Source organism: Condylostylus longicornis, unplaced genomic scaffold, assembly GCF_029603195.1.
Source record: "Condylostylus longicornis isolate FDR11 unplaced genomic scaffold, ASM2960319v2 ptg000048l, whole genome shotgun sequence".
Classification (NCBI taxonomy): Eukaryota; Metazoa; Arthropoda; class Insecta; order Diptera; family Dolichopodidae; genus Condylostylus; species Condylostylus longicornis.
This window is the reverse complement of record NW_026578017.1, coordinates 4,726,668-4,749,877: the sequence shown is the minus strand read 5'-3', so window position 1 is coordinate 4,749,877 and position 23,210 is coordinate 4,726,668. Positions and strand designations below refer to the sequence as shown.

General features: G+C 26.8%; 1 protein-coding gene across 1 annotated transcript in view; it reads right to left on the bottom strand.

Annotated features, from left to right (window-relative positions):
- The window catches only part of LOC129610984 (myosin-G heavy chain), a 189,485-nt gene extending 170,410 nt beyond the window's left edge, over nt 1-19,075 (bottom strand). The window contains exons 1-2 of the mRNA XM_055523849.1: nt 18,047-19,075; nt 15,675-16,176 (exon numbers count right to left, since the gene is read on the bottom strand). The gene's annotated coding sequence lies outside the window, so the exon portion shown is untranslated. The remainder of the gene's footprint in view (nt 1-15,674; nt 16,177-18,046) is intronic.
- Between the last annotated feature and the right edge of the window lie 4,135 nt (nt 19,076-23,210).

Genomic DNA, 23,210 nt, shown 5'->3' with positions numbered 1-23,210 from the left:
ACATAGATCTTTACTAGAAACTATCTCCTTAAATTATTACCTATCTCCCTCCTTTTAAAAGTTATAGTTCGCCAAAAACCACAAAATTGCCATTTTTTAAGTTTTTATTGTAGCAATACCAGAAACGTTTTTTAAATTCTGCGAACGCATAAAAGTAGTGGCCGAACTTCTTAAAAAATTGTGGAATAACATATTTGAACTTTACAGAAACCAAATGACAATTAAAACAATCGTTACCTAAAATCAAAGGCTATTGTCTTTCACAAAAAATAAATCAAGTTTTATTGAGAAAACTGCTTTGCGCTTTTATTTATTTTCACAACAGTTTAAATTCTTTGGAATTCAAAAACTTCTAAAATCCAAAAATTGTAATGAAACATGAACTCAAATTTATCATATATAGATTGAGTTTTCAAATTTCTTAAAAAACTTTTACTAAATTTTCAAAAGAGAATATCAATAATAAATTGTATTATAAATTTGTTAGTCAATTGATAAAGCTACGGAGTTATTTTGGAAGTCAACAACAATGTTTGAGATTTTGTAACTGTATTCTTGTATTTCAACAAAAACAACAATTGAAACTCGACATCAAACTAAAATTCTAATAGTCAACTTCTTTTATATTTTCCTAGAAAAACATGATTCAAATTATTACGTATGTACGAATGATTTTCAAAATGTCTTAATTATGTATAATAGTACACTACTTTCAACTTTTAACAATTATTTTACTGATACTTTTTTCGATAATTATTTTAATGTGGTCTTTAACTTTATATTTGGTACATGTTTTCTGAAAATTTTGTATTAAAACAAATTTTAATTTAAAATCTTAATTAAAAAGATTTCCACGTATTTAGTGACACGCATAATATTGTAAAATGAAAATAGAGCAGAGAAGATTCTGTAGAACGAAATTGAGCAACAAAAAAATATTATAAATGTTGTCTCAGCAATTCTTTAATCACATTAAATTGACCATTTAAACGTTACATGCAAATACTAGTACGTGCTTCAAGAAATGGTTTCTGTTCTTAATTTGTAAAATATTCAACACAATATTCAGACACAAATATTGTGTTCCGGCACAGTATGAAAAGTCAGATCGAATAATTAAACAAATATTTTAAAAATATAAGAAGGGTTGCACTTTGAAATCAAAGTTATCCAGACATATTTTAATGCAAATTAATCAAATGGAATTTTTAAATTATATTGTGATTGTTTTATAAGGAAACTTCTTCGAGGAAGTGTAAACATAGGACTCAACCTCGCCTTTAATTGTATGGACAAGTTCTATTAGAAATTTTTTTACAAACTAAGTTGGTGTTTACTCTTGTTTGAAAAATATAATAATAAAGGATACAATTAGAATACAATTTTATGACAGATTTATTTAAAGACCGCCGTTGGTTTTTTCCTCCCCTGTTTTATTTTTTATCGCTCCTGCGTGTCACTTTTCAGATGAGGTTAACCGCAAATTAAAATAAATATTCGTTGAAATGTTTGTTTTTTGCCTTTTAGGAAAATATTGAGAAAATATTTATGTTCACACACTTGTATATACATTTACGCTTATATTGAGAACGGTAATATTTATATTAAGTGGGGAAAAAAATTTTACTGAACAAGTTCAATAATAATTATAATCTGACTTTATTTTCCCTCATATTAAGCAAAATATAAATTTCTTTTTAAATACAAGAATTAATCAAAGACATTTTTTTTACTTTTTTCAATATCAAATTTGTGTCATACGAGTACGTGTTATTTGTTTATTAAAAAGAGGTTAAAAAAAATTGCCAATTATAAATATTTACTAAAAGTGTGATTGAAAATGTTAAAAATTGGAAAAAGAAAATTATCTCTTGAATCTTTTTTGATTGGTTAACAAGTATTTTGACACTTCCATGTCTTTTACAATTTTTAATTATTATAATATGAATTAAATGAAATGAACATAATTAAAATTGGAAAGAGGAAAACGTATGTTGTGCATTTGCGTGTTCTGACTTTCACTTTAAAGAATTGATAAATATTGGCAGACCTGTAGGATTTTATGTAATATTTTTTTCATCAGCGTTATTTTATGCAGGATATAAATTTAATATTTTTAAATTCAAGCATATATTTACACATATGTACATATGTTTATGTATGTAGAAATATTAATTAAAATAATATTTTCAATAACATGTTTTCCATTACGTATGTATGCACCTACATATGTACGTATAAAAGAACAATTTTACGCTTCAAATTAATAAAAATATTCAATACAATTTACAAAAGCGTTAAGATTCGATAAGAGTATGCAGACGCTTTATGGTTAGAGCAAGAATTTGTTCATAGCTGTTTTTGTACTTTATGATCTATAAATAAAATTATTCTTTATTCATTTCTTTTTGATCGAAATCGGAAACATACGTATGTGCTCATCCGCAAATACTCATACGAAATATTGTCTTTACAACACTCTCAAATTCGCAAATCTATAAGTTAGAAAGTTTTAAAATATTGCAAGAATAACTGTAACTTATTATTCAAGCTGTGTACTTTGTACGTACTCAAGCGGAATTTCAAAAGATCTTACAAACTAAGGTTGACTGAAATAAATGGCAGTACCATAACATTTGATGGGAGTGGGGTATAAAACATTTCTTTATTGAATACTATGAAAGTAAAATATTTTTCTTAAAAAAAATTTAAAATTTTCACAAAATTATCTGCCTCTCACATTGTAAAAAATTAAACCGGCGTCAATTCTAGTTATGTGCTACAACGGAAAGTATTTACGGAGTTATTTGTGTTTACATCACGGAATGAATCTAAATTATCGAAACCGTCTATATGTTTCGATAATCGCGTATAATTTTAACATTTGACAACTTGCTTCAAGATCTACCAACTTTATTACAATTTATGAAAAAAATAACACAAAAAGTTAAAAATAAGCAGATTTTGGCTAAATTATATAAAATGAAGTTGGGTCAAACCAATGGTTTGTATTGTAGCACATTTCCCTTCAACAAGTGTATATTCTGCTTCAAGATAATATTCTGCTTTTAAATACGGTCTATGTATATCTATCACACTATTAAAATAATTTTCATTCATATACAAAGCTATTTCTAGGATTGCATATATTTAGGATGATGCATACATGCAGTCTTTGAAATAAAGCAAAAATTAATAAAAAGTGGGATAAACATAATGTTCGATTTTAAGGTTTAATTATGTGAGTTAAGAAAAATAATTATACTTTTTAATGTCATGGAATTTACTGTTAGATATTTGAAAAAGCTTGTGGTTTCGGAAATATAAGGTGTCACAAATTCAAATTTTACAAATTTCAAGAGGCGATAACTTGACAGGGGGGGGAAATGGAAAAAAATTTTCTTCTAACGAAATGAACTAATTATTAATGTCTAAAAGCTCCTAAAATTTCAAGCTTCTACAGGCTGGGGTCTAGAAGAAAAACGACATCAAAAATTTGGAAAAAAAGGACTTTAGATAACGGTAAATTTGAACGGCCATTTTGTTTTCTTAAAGTTTAACTATAGTATACCGCGCTAGGGGAAGCAAGCCACTGCCTTTCTGCGTTTGCAAAATTTCAAAAATGCTTATGGTTTTGGGGAGTATAACTTTTAGAGGGGGGGGGGGGGGGGGGGGAGATAGGTAAAAATTGTGTTCTACGGAAATAAGTTTTTAGTAAAGATCTATGTACGTACAAAATTTCAGCTTTCTATCTTCAAGGGTGTAGAAGTTTTGTAAACAGACACACGGACAGACGGACGGACGGACGGACAGAGTGAAACTAATAAGCACTTTTTTTCAAAAATTTTTTAGAAAAGTGCTAATAAGTAAAATGCACTTAAATCTCTAATTTCTAACACTACATTCTAAATGCTAATAAAAAACCATCCATATTTTCTGCGAGACATTCTCTGCTTTTTTCTGCGGATTTTCAGTTTGTAAACATTATGAAATTATATTTTCCGCCTAAATTTCTGCATAAAAAAAATTGTGTGAATAGCGTGGTAATATGTAAGAGTATCATTGTGCTAACTGGACATGATTAATAACATAAGTTTACAGTGCTCATATTTACCAATATGAGCACGTTTCTAATAAAGAATACTAATTTTTTTTACCATTATTGCTATTTACTAAAATTTCAACGGAAAATGGAGATTTGAGAGTTTGAAAAATTTCCGCTTACCGTTTTCGAAAAACTACTAATAAGGAATTTGACACTTTTTTGTATTATTTATTCTACAATTTTAATTTTCGTTATTTTATATTTTATTCCAATAAAAAGCAAACCAATTCAGATCTGTTTTCCCGAATTTCTGACTTTATTAAAATTGGAACAGTCTTTCTTTAACAAAAGTTAATCATAATTTTTTTTACCAACAAAAGGAAAATGAGATCCTACTTTAGTAGAGTATCAATTTTGTCTACAAGAAATTTGTTTGCAAAAATAAAATTTTTATGATAAGTTTTACTTTACAAAAATTGATGTCCGGCCAATCTTTGTGAGGCTAGATCATAATTGTAGCATTTGGTAGTTCTTTACACTTTATACTTGGTATTAATTATTTAAATTTTAGTTAATTAAATTTTAATGTTTAAGCAATAACTATTTGATGTCGACAATTAAACCGATTTTGGATGCCTCGTCAAAATATTCTTAAATTTTTAAATTAACCGGAATAAGTTTGCATCAGGAATCAATTGATTTCATGTATTAAAATAATCGTCAAGTATTATTTCAAAGAAATAATATTGCCCGTTATTGACAGAAATTGACATAATGACCGTTATAACCGAAAATTTCTAAATTTTTCAATTGTATTTCAAAAAACTTTTTTTGATTCAAAAAATACGCCTTGAAATATTAAAATTTAAATATTTACCTCTTTAAATGTAACATCGAAGAGAAAAATATTTAAAAACTCACTCATTTCCTCCATTAAAGATTTCTATAGCATTTAATGGATTTCAAGAATAAAATAAGTTTTTCTTGTAAATTTTATTTTTGTTTTATTTCACAAAATAAATATTTATTCAAGCGTTATGAAATTAATTAATTATTTTCCCGTCAACAATGTGACAATATTGATGATCAACATAATTATGATCTGTACACAAATTACTTGTAAAGCTTAACTGTAAAATATTTATAATGAAAAAGTTTTAGGCGTTCATTGTTACTTTATTCTTTTCCATTATACTTCTTATACTTTATCATTCGATGTAATGATGTTGATATATTTTTTTATATACTGGTACAATAATTACGTAATATGAAGGCTATAAAGAATATGCGTGTAATTAAAACATCTGTGGAATAATCATTTTCTATATTACTCAAAAAAGTAAAGATAGAAACCCTACGAGTATCTTCCCTTATCGTAGGATGTTATAAATAAGTTTACTATTTTAAAGATTTGCAAAAATTAGATGAAACAGCTTACGCCAACCTTACATACAATCATGTACTATTATCACAATTGAATAGACCAATGCGAATAGAGCAAAACGAACGTTAACCATTATTACGTTATGATCTTGGTTAAAGTACAAAATAGCATAAAATTTATTAATTTATAAGTGAGTAGAATTATTAGACAAGTGAATTTTCTAAATGTTAGTTTTGCTTTCTAGTATTGGATTTGAAGTAACATAAGGACGGGTTAACACAAGTAATTTTTAAGAAAGACAAAGAAGTCTGAGTTAAGTATAGTTTGAATCAAGATACTTTACCATAATTATAGCCTAGACAACTACTTTAGGTACATTTGCCATGCATTAATTCTCAATAAAAAACAATAAAAATTATACAAAAGTTGAACAAAATTAATTGAAAATCACACAAAATTTTGATTTATAGTCATTTAAACCCATGGTTTATAAAATATCGCATTTTCCCATAATAATTTAGATATTAAGATTATGTTTCGTTATTCAACGGGACAACTCTCCTATTACTATATAATTTTCTACAAACTCAAAAGGAATAATATTTGAGTAACAATTTTCAAAAATTTTATACTCGTACTGAAACTGAAATTTATTGCTAAGTAATTTAGTTGAGTGAAGAAGACAATTACTATGATATTGTTGCATTTATAGAAATTTGTCAAATCATATAGTGTCAAAAAATTTAGGAACTAAACATAATTTTTTGCAAAACTTTCAAGCAGACTTTGAGAGTGAAGAGGCACTATAAAGAAATTTTATTCTAGTAAAGTGAAACATTAAGTCGATATCCATTGACCTTTTTGATTCGAGACTGGTTAGAGTTACCGTATAGCAGAATATTAAGAAAATGATAGAACATTTCGAGATAACGATAAATTTTTTTTAACAAAATTTTAAATAAAAGAAAATTTCTATTCATTTTCAAATCTTCTTGCTTTGAACTGAAACAATCGGACGAATATGCTGACAAACGGGTAGAATGATACTAGTCAAAATATTTTTTATTTTTTCAAATATTTTCAATTGAAAAGATTTGCTGAAAAGTTAAAGAATATGTGTAAAAGTTATTACTCCAATGAACGACTTTCTTTTTTTTAACAATGAAAATAGATATCAAATCCTTTATTAGAAGTTATAGGCAATAGATAGTGGCAATTTCTTTATGAATCATCTAACTACTATTTCTACTTGTTTTAAATATCAAAAAAATCTGATGTGGTCAGCACATAACCGACCGCATTGTGTATTGTCTAGTTAAATGAAAGTGTTACAGAATATTATAAAAATGTCTGTTTAATACTTCTTTCCAATTTTTAGGACATTAGTAACATACTTAGAAAAATGTAAATTTGGCTCTTAGTAGAGTTTCGCTTTGTGCTACCCGAATTCCCTGAAATGCTCGCCAGTTAGTTTCGGTAACAACCAGAACTCAAATATCAAATTTCAAGAAATTCCATCAATTTGTTCTGTGGATATGGTGAAAAATGTAAAATCGGCCCGCAAATCAGTTCTTGAGCCCTGATCTTTCCAAAAAAGTTATATGTTCATTGCTTTAATATGAGGAATTCATATATTAAATTTCAATGAAATCGGTTGATTATTTCTTTTTATATACACAAAAGTGTATGTTTGGCCCGTAGTAAACGTCTAGTTGCCGATGCCTGATCTTTCCAAAAAATTTACATGTTCATTGTTTTAATACGGGGAATTCATATATTAAATTTCAATGAAATCGGTTGATTATTTCTCTTTATATACACAAAAATGTATATTTGGCCCGTAGTAAACGCCCAGTTGCTGATGCCTGATTTCTTCCAAAAGTTAGGAATTTTTGCGTATGATCGAGCAAAGCTTATATATGAAATTTTAAGTAAATTGGTTGAATACTTTCTTCAAAATGGTGAAAAATGTAAAATCGGCCCGCAAATCCGTTTTCGAGCCCTGATCTTTCCAAAAAATTTATATGTTCATTGTTTTAATACGAGGAGTTCATATATTAAATTTCAATGAAATCGGTTGATTATTTCTCTTTATATACACAAAAATGTATATTTGGCCCGTAGTAAACGTCTAGTTGCCGATGCCTGATTTCTTCCAAAACATACGAATTTTTGCGGACGATCGAGCTGAGCTTACATATAAAATTTCAAGTAAATCGGTTGAATATTTTCTTCAAAATGTTCAAAAATGTAAAACAGGCCCGCTAAAAAGTGCAGTTCCCGAGGCCTGATATATACCAAAAGTTGATCGATCCGTGCCATGGTGGAAACAAACTTACATATAAAATTTCATCAAAATCGGTTCAGCCGAACTTGAGATACACGCGTGCACACACAGACCGACAGACGGACAGACCGACAGACCGACAGACCGACAGACCGACAGGTTGCTAAAAATAGTTTATTTACACTTCCCTACTATGGAGAAGTACGTTCCCACCGAAAACTCGATATGCAAAATTTGTTGCCATCACATAACCTACCTATTGTTTACACAATACGGTCGGTAAAAACAAATGCTCTAAGTTAGGAACCTATAACTGGAATAATTTAAAGAATACAAATGTAAAGATTTAATTGTTATTTAGAATAGAAACAAATATAAAATAGAGTATCGTTTTTTTATTTATACTGCAATTTTTCCAATTGAATATGCTAATTTCAAACTATTGACACATATCCAGAAAATTTATTTTCAAATGTACATATTTATATAATACTTGAAACATTGTTTATGAAATCAATTTAATTTTATTCCTATGAAACATGTAACCTCACGACCTAAAAATATTCTTTATTTTTTATCATAGAATCATTGTCATAACATCAATTATTCATTAGTTTTAATATTCAATATGAACGCAAATCTTCATGTTAATTTTCAATATTCATCAGCTTTAGTATTCTTATTCTATATTATTATATAATATCGAAACAAAAAATGAAATAATATTATAAAATAATAAAAAATAAAGAAATATACGAGTATTCAACCAATTCATTTTAATTTTAATCTTAAACCAAAATACACATTGCCTTATTCAAATAAAAAAAAATTATTTATTATTACATGTATTGCTTAACATTATTACATTTTGATATATTTTATCGAATACCATTTATTAGTATGATATATAGTAACATTATTATTAAATAAATAATAAATTTTAAATTGTTTCAACTATACAATCTGGTATTGTTTAACAAAAAATATTGGAACTTATTAAATCGATTATATGAAAATTGGTTGGTTGGTTGAAATCAAAATTGTATAAAAAATCCGAGAAATAGTTTCTGACGACAGTAAAAGATTTCGTTATTTTCTGTGTTGTACATGAAATTAATAAATTGTCTTTATGAAATATTGATGCTTTGAATAACAAAGTTGAAATAAGTAGGTGATTTAACTGACACTTTTCTAAAGATGAATGTATTTACAATCATTCAGACAATTACTCTACAAAATATTTGAGTAACAGCCTATTGTTTCAAAATATAATCTTCTTTTATAATTACAACTGAACGATTCGACAACAAAATGTGGCAAAATAACTTTTCTAGTGTTGCTCACTTTTAAAAATAAATGCTCTTAAAAATTCAATTGGTTTTTAAAAACAATGCCACTGTATAGCTTACACGGTATTTAGCACTAGAAAAATAACAAAAAGTTGACAAAATTTCACATTTATGAAAATATGTAATAGTTGAATGAATATAGTACATAAGACTTAAAATCTGGTAAATGATTATTATATTAGAAACGAGATATGAGAAAGTAATTTTAGGGAAATTAAATATTGTAATTGAAATTTAAACCTTCTAATAAACTTGCCTAAATCAAAAATGACAAATATACTGTAGTTACATCTTCTGATTGGGAAGTTTCTTAAAAATATATTATATTTTTTTATAATTTTAAAAGGGCAACATAAAATCGCTTCGCTTCTACCGAGTAGCTTGCCAAAATGATTAAGTAGTGGAAGATACACACACTAAAACAGCATACTAGAGATGGGTTAGAAAATAAAACTTCTTTCCAAACTTTACTCTCGTTGAAATCCTTTCGAATCCATTGAAACATAAATTAAAATTTTTCCAAAAAAAAGACGGAGTAGTCCAACTCTCGTAAAATAAAAGTTTCAATACCGCATTGGTTCGAAGGAACCAAAAAGTAAAAAGGTCAAGCAGACTTTGATGCACTCAGTAACATACTTTCAAAAATATGTCATGTAAGACGATACTCAAGTGTAAATCAAAAACCCGCCATCTAAATTTAAATGCTTCAGTCCGGTTGCCAGGAAAGGAATTTTATTATTGAATAATGCACCGTCAACGAAGATAGTTTTCAGTCGAGTATTCTGCTGCATGTAATTACTCGAAATACAGCTTTGGATGAATCCAAATAAATAAATGGTCATAAACAAAATGGTCAGTTTATAATTCACTTCAAAAATTTCTACCGGTACGCCCACATAAATTATAAATATTAATAGGACAAAATTACAATAACTGGTAATTAAATTTTATATATTGAAAGTATTTTATTTAATATTAACAAAGTACATTTTCGTAAATTAAGTTTTCTTTTATACACATTTTCCTCATTTGTAAATTAATTTTACTTAGAGATTCATTAAAGTTTAATTTACGAAAATATGTTAATTCCTTAAGGTTCTTTAAAATTATTTCTCTCGTTATTAATAATTAGTTTTGATTTGAATGTTTCAAATACTAATTAATGTAGAGTTTTCTTTTATTATTCTTCAATCATTACAAATACAAAACAATTACATAATTTGAATTAAAATCAATTTTTGAAATTGAATAACTTGTAATGAAATTAATTATAAAAGAAATTTAATTGAAATATTTGAATAAAATTAAGGAAAATTGGAAATTATTCAAATATTATTAAATGCTCTTAATCTATGTGTACACTGTCTTCAAAACTTAAGGATCAACTACCCAGTTTTCAATTTTAGAGATCTTAAATGTTGTCATTTACAGAATAAGTTGTTGATAAAGAGACAAAAATATTTTATTTAGAAGCTTAGTTGAAATATTATTTTATTAATATCAAAAAAATGAATTTTTGAACATTAACTTCTTCTTACTTCCTATTTTTTGGATGATTTTTTAGAGGGATTCCTGAGTGATGTCTTTTTATACCCGTACGAACGTATGTTCGAAGGGTATACTAAATTTGCCTTACCGTTTGTAACGCTAAGAAATAACAGTGTTAGATATAGACTCAAGTGTATGTTTTTGATCAGCGTCAAATTCTGAGTTGATTTAGCTTTGTCTGTCCGTCCGCCCGTCCGAACGGTAACTCAAAAACTAATTGAGCTAAGTTCACCAAATTTTCACAAATGATTTATTGTAGTAAGTCCCAGAACCCTATTTAAATTGGACATGATCGGGGTACCGGTTCGGGTAGCTGCCATACAATTTCAAAATTTATTTGGCTATATCTCAGAAACTATAAAAGTTGTGGTATTGAGATTTCACACAAGTGAATATATTAGTAGGGCCGATGTGCTTGATAAAATTCGCTAAAATTTCTTGGCTCTTTCTGGTAGCTGCCATACAACTTTAATAGTAGTTTGGCACAACCAGTATTTTGAAAAACACATAGTACTGAAATTTTGCATAAATTAATATGGTAATACGGCAACTTAAATTCATAGTCTGCCCCATAGTTAGTTATGGCATATTAGTTATTCGTACATAGGATAACAAATTCGTACGGGTATCACAGAGTTGACAAGGTCAACTCTATTTTTTTTCTCGTTGGTAATGTTCTTATGAGTGGAAAATTTTAAGTAACAATTTTGAATGAAATCTTTCGAGTGACTGTGCTCAGTTTCTTTTAATGTTTTCCTTTGTCCGTTTTCTTAAAAGTAAAAATTTTGAGCAAAATTCTTAAAAAATTTTTGAGTGTAATTCTTTGAAAAACTTATTTTTTAAGTGATCTCTATAATAACATTTTGGTTTTTAGAAATACTCATTTTTTAATTAATTTTTTAAAGTACGGTCAACTTGGGTTACGATTAATTTTGGTGACGTAGAAAAGTTTGTGACACCGTTACGAGTACAATGTGAAATTGCTATTGAATAAAATAAAACAAAAAGTAAAATTATTGTGTCACAAAATAGCACAATTATTTATTAACCATCCTTTGTAAAATTAAATGAATTTAAACAATAACACATAAAATAATTGAGAAAAATAATGGCACATTAACAATTCAATAAAGACTTACTTCAATTATTAATTCAGACTATTCTTTTTATATAACAAAATTTATAAAATTTAAACAATAGAAAAAATAAATAAATTATTAAAGCATTAAATAACGACCATAACGATTAAATGAAAATTTATAATTTTTAAACATTGTTTCAATACAACTAATAAAATGGCTTTACAGCATAACCGCTTATTGCTTTGCCTCATGTAAATTTTCCTTTAAATCAAATTAAATGGCATTTTTTTTAAACTTAATGAAATTCAGAAAAAAAACATTATTATAAGCATTAACTTAACTGTTTATAAAAAATTGTAATCGCTAATAATTTATATATCCTTGGAGCATATCTCTTTGCAGATACTAGTGTTTTTACTTAAAAATAAATTTTCTGCTGCTCAGTATTAACTATTTAATTATTGTATAGATTTTTTTATACACGATATTGTGTAGAATGTGGGTAGTTCGATTCCGAAAAACGTTACCAAATAATTTTGTTAAAATTTTTGTGAAACTTTTCAAGATTTTAAGAAAGTATTTTTTAAGTCTTCCGCCATAGCTATTGTCAGAGATTATACCAGCAGATTTAATTTGTGGGCCTTAATTATAACTACCATTCAGTATTTAAAATTCGACCAGTAAACTTTAAAATTTCAAAAGCAGTTTGTGAAAATTCAATTTGCCTATTGGCATTTTTAAGTTATCAGAGTGATAGGTAAGAATAATATTTCTTATACCAATCAGAGTAACAGGTATAAGAAATATTATTCAAAACGTAGTGTATAATATTCTTAATGAAAATTTGTTCAGTTCTTAATGAACTGAAAATTTTTTTATTATTTTTAAAAACCTTGTGGGCTAGATTTTAAGCAAAAATTTATTACCGTTATATGGATTAAGTGAAATTGGAAAATTTACATTTTCAAAAATGGAAATCAATAAAAATGAAGTAATAAAAAACTCTTCATCAAACCTGACAGTTTGCTGAAATCGCGAAACCCTTTACCTTCACTTACATTTCTGAAAATTAGAATTTTACATGTGCAAGCAAGTGCATGTTTTATTATCGCTTGTAGTTAATTTTTACAATTCCTGGATTTAAGAATATTTTCAACACAAACAACCTAAAAGTTTTATTATCAATCCATGTATTTCTTAGTCAAAACTACGTTCCCAACACACCCAGTTTAAAATTACTCTTGCGGAAATAAATAATTTAAAAATTTTTTTTGCAATTAACAGACAAATGAATTTGAACTAATAAGCAGAAACCGTTTTGAAATGCACTACAAATGGGCCCGTATTTGTATTTTCAAATTAAATACACGGTAAAAGTATATTTTCTTCATGGCACATTATTTTCATAGTAAATATTTTCATGTTTGCACCAATATTTTTTATGTATATATGTGAGTATGTTTATATGTTTATTAATGTATATTTACTCAAATGCTATTCTACAAAAATAAGTAAAACACACCACTTTTTTCCAAAATATAAAAAACAATATTGTAATACCCTTTGTGACATAAAAATTTAACAGTTGTGCAAAATAAAAAAAATTATGTATATTCACGTTCTCCGGTATTTAGGGAGCAAGTTTTCAAAACACAAAATCTTCTACAAAACAAAATGAGAGCCAAAATTTTTAATATAAGCAGTTTTAAAAGTAAATTAATTTCATTTTTCTTTTGTTTACTTGGAAAGCTATTTGTTGCATATTTCCAAAAAATTTTTGAGAGAGACTGCTGATTAGTTTCACTCTGTCCGTCCATCCTTGAACATGTTTAAAATCTTCTACACCCTTCAAGATAGAAATCCGAAATTTTTTTTACACATAGATCTTTACTCCAAACTTATTTCCGCAGAATAAGTTTCCTATCCATATTTCCTCTCCCACCAACATAAGTTATAACCCGTCAAAGACCTAAATAGACTCCTAAAAGACCATTTATTGCAGGAAAACCATAAGCATTTTTTAAATTTTTGCCTATCTCGCGCAATAAGCCCATAAATTCTAGCATTATGTTACGCCTCTATAAATTTTTTTTGCTTTATTTTAAAAGATTACATAGATTTATCATCCAAAATGTATGCAATTTTTTAAATATATTCTCCTACATGAAGGTTTTATACCCATACGAACATATGTTCGAAGGGTATACTAAATTTGCCTTACTGTTTATAATGCTAAGAAATAATGGTCTGAGATTTAGAATCAAGTATAATATGTTTTTGACCAGCGTCGAATTCTGAGTCGATTTAGCTTTGTCTTGACGGTAACTCAAAAATTAATTAAGCTAAGTTCACCAAATCCGCACAAATGATTTATTTTAGTAAATGCCAACACCTTATTAAAATTGGTTATGATCGTGGCACAGGTTCGGGTACCTGCCATACAACTTCTTTTTCTTCTTCAATTTATTTGGTTATAACTCAGAAAATATAAAAGCTGTGGAATTGGAATTTCACACAAACGAATACATTAACAGGGCCAATATGCTTGATAAAATTTGTTGAAATTGCTACGCTCGTTCTGGTAGCTATCATACAACTCCAAAAATTATTTGGCATTATCTTACAAATTATTGGAATTATAATACAGAAATCTCGTGAAAACAAGTGTATTATTAGGGCTGTTATGTGGGATAGAAATCGTCGAAATTATCTTTACTCCCCGAAGTAGGTGCTATACAAGTTCAAAAGTAGTTTGCCATATCTAATTCAGTACAATAGTAGTTTGGCCATATTCAGTAGAAAATATTGAAAAGTACTGAAATTTTGTACACAAAAAGTATACAGTACTGAAATTTTGCATAAAATAATATGCAAATATGGCAACTTAAAGTCGTAGCCTGTGCCATAGTCAGCTAAGGGATATTCATAACTCGCACAAAAAATAACAAATTCGTACGGGTATCGCAGAGTTGACACGGGTTCACTCTATTTTTTCTCGTTTAGTAATGTAGTTCAAAGAGTGTTTTCAAATGAAATATTTGCACTTATTGAAGGGAAAAATGCTACGTTACAAAGCATTGCTTTGACCCAACTTTATTTATATTTAAAAAAACGATATATTCCAAGAAGAAAATGAATGAACACGAAACTTTGTTTACAAAAAATTGTAATTCGGTTTTTTTCAAAGAATATCAATTTTCCTCGAAAAAAGAATAATAATTTCAAATTTCTGAACCGTTTTTTTGTTTTTTACTACAATGCCGAATGACAATATCATCTCATTCAATTTTTAGTGATGTAAAATTATTTTTCTCATAAATAGGTTCTACAAAGCATCCATATAGTTAATTAAAGTAAGTTAAAAATAATTAGGTATATATGAAAGGCTGCATTAAATATGTAGTTGTTTTTTCATAAAAATTGTAGTTATAATGAAATTCAATTACAGGAACAGAGTTAATTACTCGCGATTAAATAGCAGATAAAATACATTTCCATATAAAATCAAAAATCTTTGTAATACTGAATTGTGTGACGATCAATTTATCGACAATCACTTCACCGAGTGATCAATTTACCACAGCTTATTGAAAAGCAATTAATTTTATGAAGTAAATTTAGGGAAGCGACATTTTTGTAAGAACCGAAAATAAGAAAATTTAAATTAAAAATTTTGTCAGAGAACAGAAAAATGTAATAAACGCGAACTAGTCAATGTCAGATTTATGTCAGAATGTTTTACATAATTTTTTTTTAAAAAATTTTTAATAATGATGAGAAATTTTCTGATTACTGTGATTGCCCTACTTTTCTAAAGGGTATGAGAATACCTTAAAAATATTAAAATTTGTTGTTATTGCCAATTAGCATACATATTTATGATGTGCATATGTATGTATGTAATGATTTAGTTTTACACGCTTCTAAAAATATTTATGCATGTATGTTTCTTTTAATTTAAATTAAAATGTATACGTACCATTATTTATATTAGCAAATCCAAATGCGATCAATGTAAATGTTCTTAGTAAATTGTTGTATATCCTTGAAAAACGTACTCTTCCCACACAACCGCTCATTATTTATGATGTATTTAAATTATTTTTCTATATATTTTTCACTTTATTTTTTTTATTTTAACATACAATAATTTATTAACATGTTTTATTTTTCATTATCATATTAAAGAATTATTTTGTTTATGTTTACTTTTAAGAGCATCAGTAAACTGTTACAAATTATTTTAATTAGAGTAGAACTCAAACTAATTTCTTTACATTCACTTAAGTACATTTTGTTTTTTTATTTTATTCTTTTACAAAAATTTTTAATTTATTAAAGCTAATTAAATATTTTTTATATTTCATTATTCTTGAAATTTATTCATGTAAATTCTTATGTAAATTGTAAATAAATTTCACCATCTTACAAAGGCGTTGTATTTTTCAACAATTTGTTTTTATGAAATGTAAAGTACATTCCTAAAATAAAAAATATATTTTGCAATGTATTTGAATAATAAAATTGAAAGTGAATTTGAAAAATGCATTCTATTATTTTATTTCTATTTTAATTAATTTTGAAAAACCTTTTTTTGTTGTTATTTGAAAATATTGGCAACACGACAATTACATTTTATTTAAAGAAAAAGATACGATGCGATCAGCCCTTAACTAAACGCAATATATATTTTAGCGAAACTTTTAGAGAAGATTATCAAACAACTTACTTTAGAATTTTAAGGATACCAATAAGCTTTTAGTAAACATTGCTCAAAAAAAGTAAATTTGACTATTAGTAGAGTTTCGCTTTGTGCCATCCCGACTCCCTGAAAAGTTCGCCAGGTAGTTTTGTTAATAACCAAAACTCAAATATTAAATTTCAGAAAATCCCATCAATTAATTCCGGAGACATGGTTAAAAATTTTAAATATGAGTCGATTTTACATTTTTTACAATATCTCCGGAACCCCCGAATGGAAATATTAAATTTTAGGGAAGTTGTTTGAAGATTTCTCTTTATATGCGCAAAAATGAAAAATTGACCCACAAAAAGATGCAGTTCCCGAAACATATTATGAACCAACAGTTGATCAATTCGCCATATAGCCGAAATAAACTTAAATATAAAATTTTACCAAAATCGGTTCAACCAAACTCGGGATACAGGCGTACACATAGACTAACAAGCCGACAGACCCGTAAACTGACAGACATACAGGCAGACCGACACATTGAGCGACATCACTTTTAAAATAGTTTATTTACGCTTCCCTATCATGGAGAAGTGCATTCACATCGAAAGTTCGACATCCGAAATTTTAGTTCTATAACATAACCTCCGTTGTTGTATGCAATGCATTCACTAATAAGAAAAGATCGAAATTTCTAAAAATAGCATGAACAAACAACTTCAAGTAGGAGTTGATAATGCACATGAACTGAAGAAGCAATTTAAAATCCCCAAACCTAAAATATTTGGGGGACCTAAGAAAATACTTTACTCGCTTAGTTTATAACATATTTTCTTCTGAACAGCAAAACTTTAATAATTACAGAGAAATTTGGAAATATTTTTAAAAATTTTTATGGTTGTTGTTTTTAAAATCAAAAATTTTTTCCAATTTAATAGAATGAATACCTAAAAATCCATCAAACGGCAAAAGACAATAATTTTGCTAAGTGTTCAAGTTTTATGAAACTCTAAAGTTACAGCAGGTTTTAAGAATATAATAGAAATTTAAAATTTTTTGAAAAATTTAGTGTCCTCCTCGATGTTATTGTTAAGCGCTCCCATATAAAATGAATTTGATTCTAAAAATAATTATTAAAAATGAAGCTTCTTCTAACCGAAAATAATTTCGATAAAAGGTAAATTACAGAACGAAACCAACAACTTTGACATTTAGAATGAAAATAAAAAAAATTGAAACTTTCCCTCAAACAAATACAATTTTGTGTACGTATTTAACAGCAAAATCTGTTAAAATAGTAAAAATTGATGAAATAAGAATATTTTTTTTCAAAAAGGATTTTTCGATAGGAATCGTAAAAATTTTAAAACTCAAACCAAATAAGGAAAAAAAGTGTTTTCTTTTTGTTTTTTAAGAAAATCACGGTACAAAAAAAAAAAACAATTTTGTAATAGAAACTTCAAAGAACCGTTAATTTTATCTATGAATTTAGGAAAATTCGGTTTTTTTTTTTCATTTTATTTTCCCCAAAATTATTTTTTCAAGTTAGTTAAGTTTAAGGTTAGGTTATTGGCTTTAATTTTATTTTATGATTTTTATTATTTTTTACGGTTAGAAGTTTTCATTTTTATTGTTCTTTACCCCGATTTTAAACTCACCATTTATTTTATTTATTTTATAATGCCCAATTTTCTTGTTATAGAAGACTTGTATTAGTTCCAAAATATTAAGGCTCTGTTAATTTTTTTCTTCTTTTATCCTTATTATATTTAATTTTTTATTGTTTCTTTGTTATTGTTATTGTATTTCTTTAACATTGCCTTATTTGTTTTGTGGTTAGTACTACATATAAGGAATTAACTGTTCATATATCTATGTATATGTGTGTTTAAATACGAACACTACGCCGATATAAGCATATTGTATTTTTTAGGTTTTTTTTTTTTATTATTTTTTGTCTATGATCGTTTTTCTTCTCTTTACTGTTTTCCTTTTTTATTCTTTGTTTGTGGTGCTTAATGATGGTCGTTATACTGTTACATGTATAATCATTTAAATTGTATATATAGCACAAGTTAAATTATAACGGTAATAATAATAAAATTTGAAATTCTTCGTTGTTTGATCTTAAAACATTCACACTGTTCTTTTTTTGTTTTCTATTTCTTTTTTTTTTTTGTGTTTTTTTTTTATTTTATTTTTAGTATAATTTTCAAACGTTCCTTTATTTTTATTTGATTCCTTTTCGATTTATTTAACTTATTAGCGTTCTCTTTTTTTTGGTTTAACATTTTCCTTTTGAACTTAAGGACTTCTTTTTGGTTAATTTACTCTTTTTTTTATCGCATGCGTCTTTTTTTCTTATTTTCTTTATTGTTTATATTTTTTTGGTATGCATATACAAACCCATGTATTTATACATACATACCTTATACTTAAATTTTTGTAAATACAAATGTACGTACATATGTATGTTTGAACGTATGTATACGTGTTTATTAAAATTTTATTAGTTTTTTATTCTTTTAGTTGATTTTTCAAGCTTTTGTCTTTTAAATTCTATTTTTTCTTTCATTTTCTTTCATATAGATTGTTTTTTTTTTTTAATTTTTTTTTATTTTAACTTTAGATCCAAAATGTCTTTTAAAGTAAGCAGATTTCTGTCAAGTTTTATTTCACATTAATTTCTTCTTGTCGTTTTTTTTTTTCATTAAAAATTCGCATTTGAAGAAGCCTTTTAAAGAAAAAAACAAAAAAAAAATTTAAAACATAAGAAAATGGTAAATTTGGAATCCATTTTGAGAAAATTCTTAATGCTCTAATAAAAAAAGAATAATGAAATTTTACATAATAAACGATAAAAGGTTTCTTCTTTTTAGTTTCACTTTTTATCCTGCATTTACATGTAAATACTTGCGTGTACATGAATACATATACATGTACGAATATATAGACACATGCACATGAATAAGTAGGTTAAGTTTATCTATAAAATTTTAAAATTTTTATTTTGTACAAGGAAAAACAAGTAATTTATTTAAATATAATGTATAAGGTAAAATTATAATAAAGTTTCTGCATTTATTGATGTTTCAAAATTTTAAAATGGAAGAATTTTCTATTAAAAAATTTCCATTTAATTTTATTGAAATTTAATATGTTTCGAAAATATTTGGAAAATTTATGAAAATATTAATTTCATTTAACAAAAAATTGTTATTGAAGCATTTTTGATGGATATTTTTCTATATCAGAGTAGTTTCAAAGAAATTAATCGAAAGAAAACTCAAGAACTTAACCGAAAATCTTTTTTCAACTTGGATTTTCTGTAAGGTTTCCTTAAATGATTTAATTTATGACAAGATAAAATGATGAAATTACCCTATACTTTAGTGATATTACCCTATATTTAAGTTTCTACTGATCAATAGCAATGATATTTTAGTTACGGTTTAGCTGTTTCTTTAACAAAATAAATTTCAATGTGTTGCAAGTCAGTAAGATTGCTTTTATTCAGTTTTCGAAAATCCAAGAGTAACTCTAAACATATTTTATTAAATCTTCCATTTCTTTTACATCGTTTACCTAAAATATATCTTTTCTTTTTGCTTAATGCAAATATTGTAGCCATACAAACATCTTGTAAAATACAGAAATTATTAAAACTTAAACATTTTTCTTGCCAAAAATTTCATACATAAAATTGAATAAAAATTGAATAAAAATATAATTTAAATATAATAGAAAATGTATATTATTCTGAAGTGCTCATACTCCACTGTATTTCAAAATTAATTAAAATAATGCATAAAATTGTAAAAATGTCTTTTTTTAACTTAATGGAAATTTCAACTTAATGGAAATTTCTTCATACAACTGCAGAACAGATGGATGAAGTAAAAAAAAGAAAAAATAATTAAAAAATTTTTCTCCTCGAAATGGACTCGAACCAGTGACCTACCGCTTTCTAGGCGGACGCTCCACCAACTGAGCTACAGAGGTATGAACAAAATTGCCGAAGAAATGTTCTTTACATTGCTTTATACTGTAATCCACATGATTACTAAGTATTTCTTTACATTATTAGTGTAATAAGCACATTACTTATTAATTTCTCAATTACAATGTTGTATTAGAAAATTCATAATGTAGAAATGTAGTTTTAATAATTATTTCAAATTCCATGAAGGACACAAAATAGCATTTACTTTATATAAATATAAAAGCATAAATTTGGTTCTTGGTAGAGATTCATTATCCGATTTTCAGATCCCATTTTCAGTTAGACATGTATAAACTCTCGCTTAGGATTTGTCATCTTTCTAAAAGCGGTTTATTTACGCTTCCATAGTATAAAGAAAGGCATTTGCACCAAAATTCCTACTTATGAAATTTGGTGTTGTGGCACAACCTCCCTTGTAACATACAATTCAATCGGTTTTAAAGATAACAAAAAAATTTCTTGTGCATACATATGTGGATCACTTCATTTTTTAAAGTAAGTTGAACATAATCCACACACATGTGTTAAAGTAATAAAGGGCTAAAAATTCTTAATTAATATCCAACATCCACAAATTAATAATGCTATTAACCAAATTAAAACACGCGCATTGTTTTTGTCGAACAATGCTAATTTTCAATTTATTTATTATTTCTAATCGGTTTATATATTAGTTTTCTCATACTAACCAGTTTCTTTGAATATTCTATGCAAGAAATTGACTGACTGCAAACAAGAAGAAAAACACATCACTTTGTTTGAATTTGGTCGCCATTGTTAAGAAAAAACTCTTGAAATAAATATGGATGTATGTAATTTGTTTCAAATTCTAAACAAAAAGAAATTATCATAAATATATTAATTCTGTCGTACCAAATGTATTCTGTTATTTTACCAATCTACCTCTCACCACTTTGGTCCTCTGAACAGTTTCGCGCTGATTCTTTTATATTCGTACAAATGAATATTCGAAAGGTATTACAATTTTACCTCGACGCTTATAACGCTATGAAATTGACATCTGAGATGCAGATATATATAAATTTTAGCTCAATGTCGAACTATGAGTCGAATTTGAATTTTTTTTTCGCCCGTCACAACGATTACTTAAAAAGAAATTAAGCCACGATTAACAAATTTTCATATAACACTTCAAAATATTAATGCATGAACCTGATTTAATTTGGATTTGATCGAAGCATTGGTTTGAGTATTATTGCCACAAAACTATGAAAAATAGTTTACTCGTATCTTGGAAACAAAAAATTATACGTCAATCAATAAAAAGTTGGGTCAAACCAATGGTTTGTATTGTAGCACTTTTCCCTTTAACAAGTGAAAATTCTGCTTTTAAATACAGTCTATGTATACCTATCACACTATTTAAATTATTTTCATTCATATACAAAACTCTTTCTAGGATTGCATATATTCAGGATGATGCATACTTCTTTGAAATAAAGCAAAAATTAATATAAAGAGGGGTTAACATAATGCTCGATTTTAAGGGTTAATTGTGTGAGTTAAGAAAAATAATTACATTTTTTAATGTCATGGAATTTACCGTTAGCTTTTTGTGTTTATAGAAATTTCAAAAAGCTTGCGGTTTCGGAACTATAAGGTGTCAAAAATTCAAATTTTACGAATTTCAAGAGGCAATAACTTGAGAGGGGATGGAGATGCAAAAAAATTTTCTTCTAACGAAATAAACTATTTATTAATGTCTAAAAGTACCTAAAATTTCAAGCTTCTACAGGCTGGGGTCTAGAAGAAAAACGAAATAAAAAATTTGGAAAAAAGGGACTTTAGATAACGGTAAATTTGAACGGCCATTTTGTTTTTCTAAAGTTTAACTATAGTATACCGCGCTAGGGGAAGCAAGCCACTGCCTTTTTGCGTTCGCAAAGTTTTACAAATGCTTACGGTTTCAATGCAACAAATAGTTAAAAAAGGCCATTTTTAGGGTTTTGGGGAGGTATAACTTCTACAGGGGGGGAGATAGGTAAAATGTTTGTTCTACGGAAATAAGTTTCTAGTAAAGATCTATGTACGTACAAAATTTCAGCTTTCTATCTTCAAGGGTGTAGAAGTTTTGTAAACAGACACACGGACAGACGGACGGACGGACGGATGGAGTGAAACTAATAAGCACTTTTTTTCAAAAATTTTTTGGAAAAGTGCTAAAAAGTATTAATGCACTAGTTCAAGTTTGATTGTGATTGTAAAAATTTAACAATAGCTGCTATAATAACTCTAAAAATAATTTGGTCATATCTCAGAAACTAGGCATTACATATATACAGTACTCAAATTTTCATAATCGTGTTGCGAAAAGAAAGAAGCGTCCTATTCTCAAAAAATGTTTACACTCTATAAACTCTTCTGTCAGATGTCAAATAACTCTAGTAAAGCTTTTGTACGTATCAAAAAGTTGGCACGGTCAACTATATCTTTTCTCATTTTATCTTTTATACATTTACAAATTTAATTCTACAATTTTTTTACTAACAAAATATTTTCTTTTTCTTTTAAAGAGACCACAATACACAGATTGCTTATGAAGGCTTATATATATACATATGCATCATGAATATACGCAAGCAGCAGCTAAACTAAGAGAAGTTTTCTTTAGACAACGTTATCTAAAAGGAATATTTTACCTTTGTGTAATACATACACATACAAATATACTTAAGAAATGTTATTTAAAAAGGGAGACCAAAAGAAAGTCATCTCTAATTATGTACTTTCTTTTTAGAACTTTCTTGAGTAAAACTTTTTTTATTTATTATTATGCTTTTATTATGAAAAACTTTTAA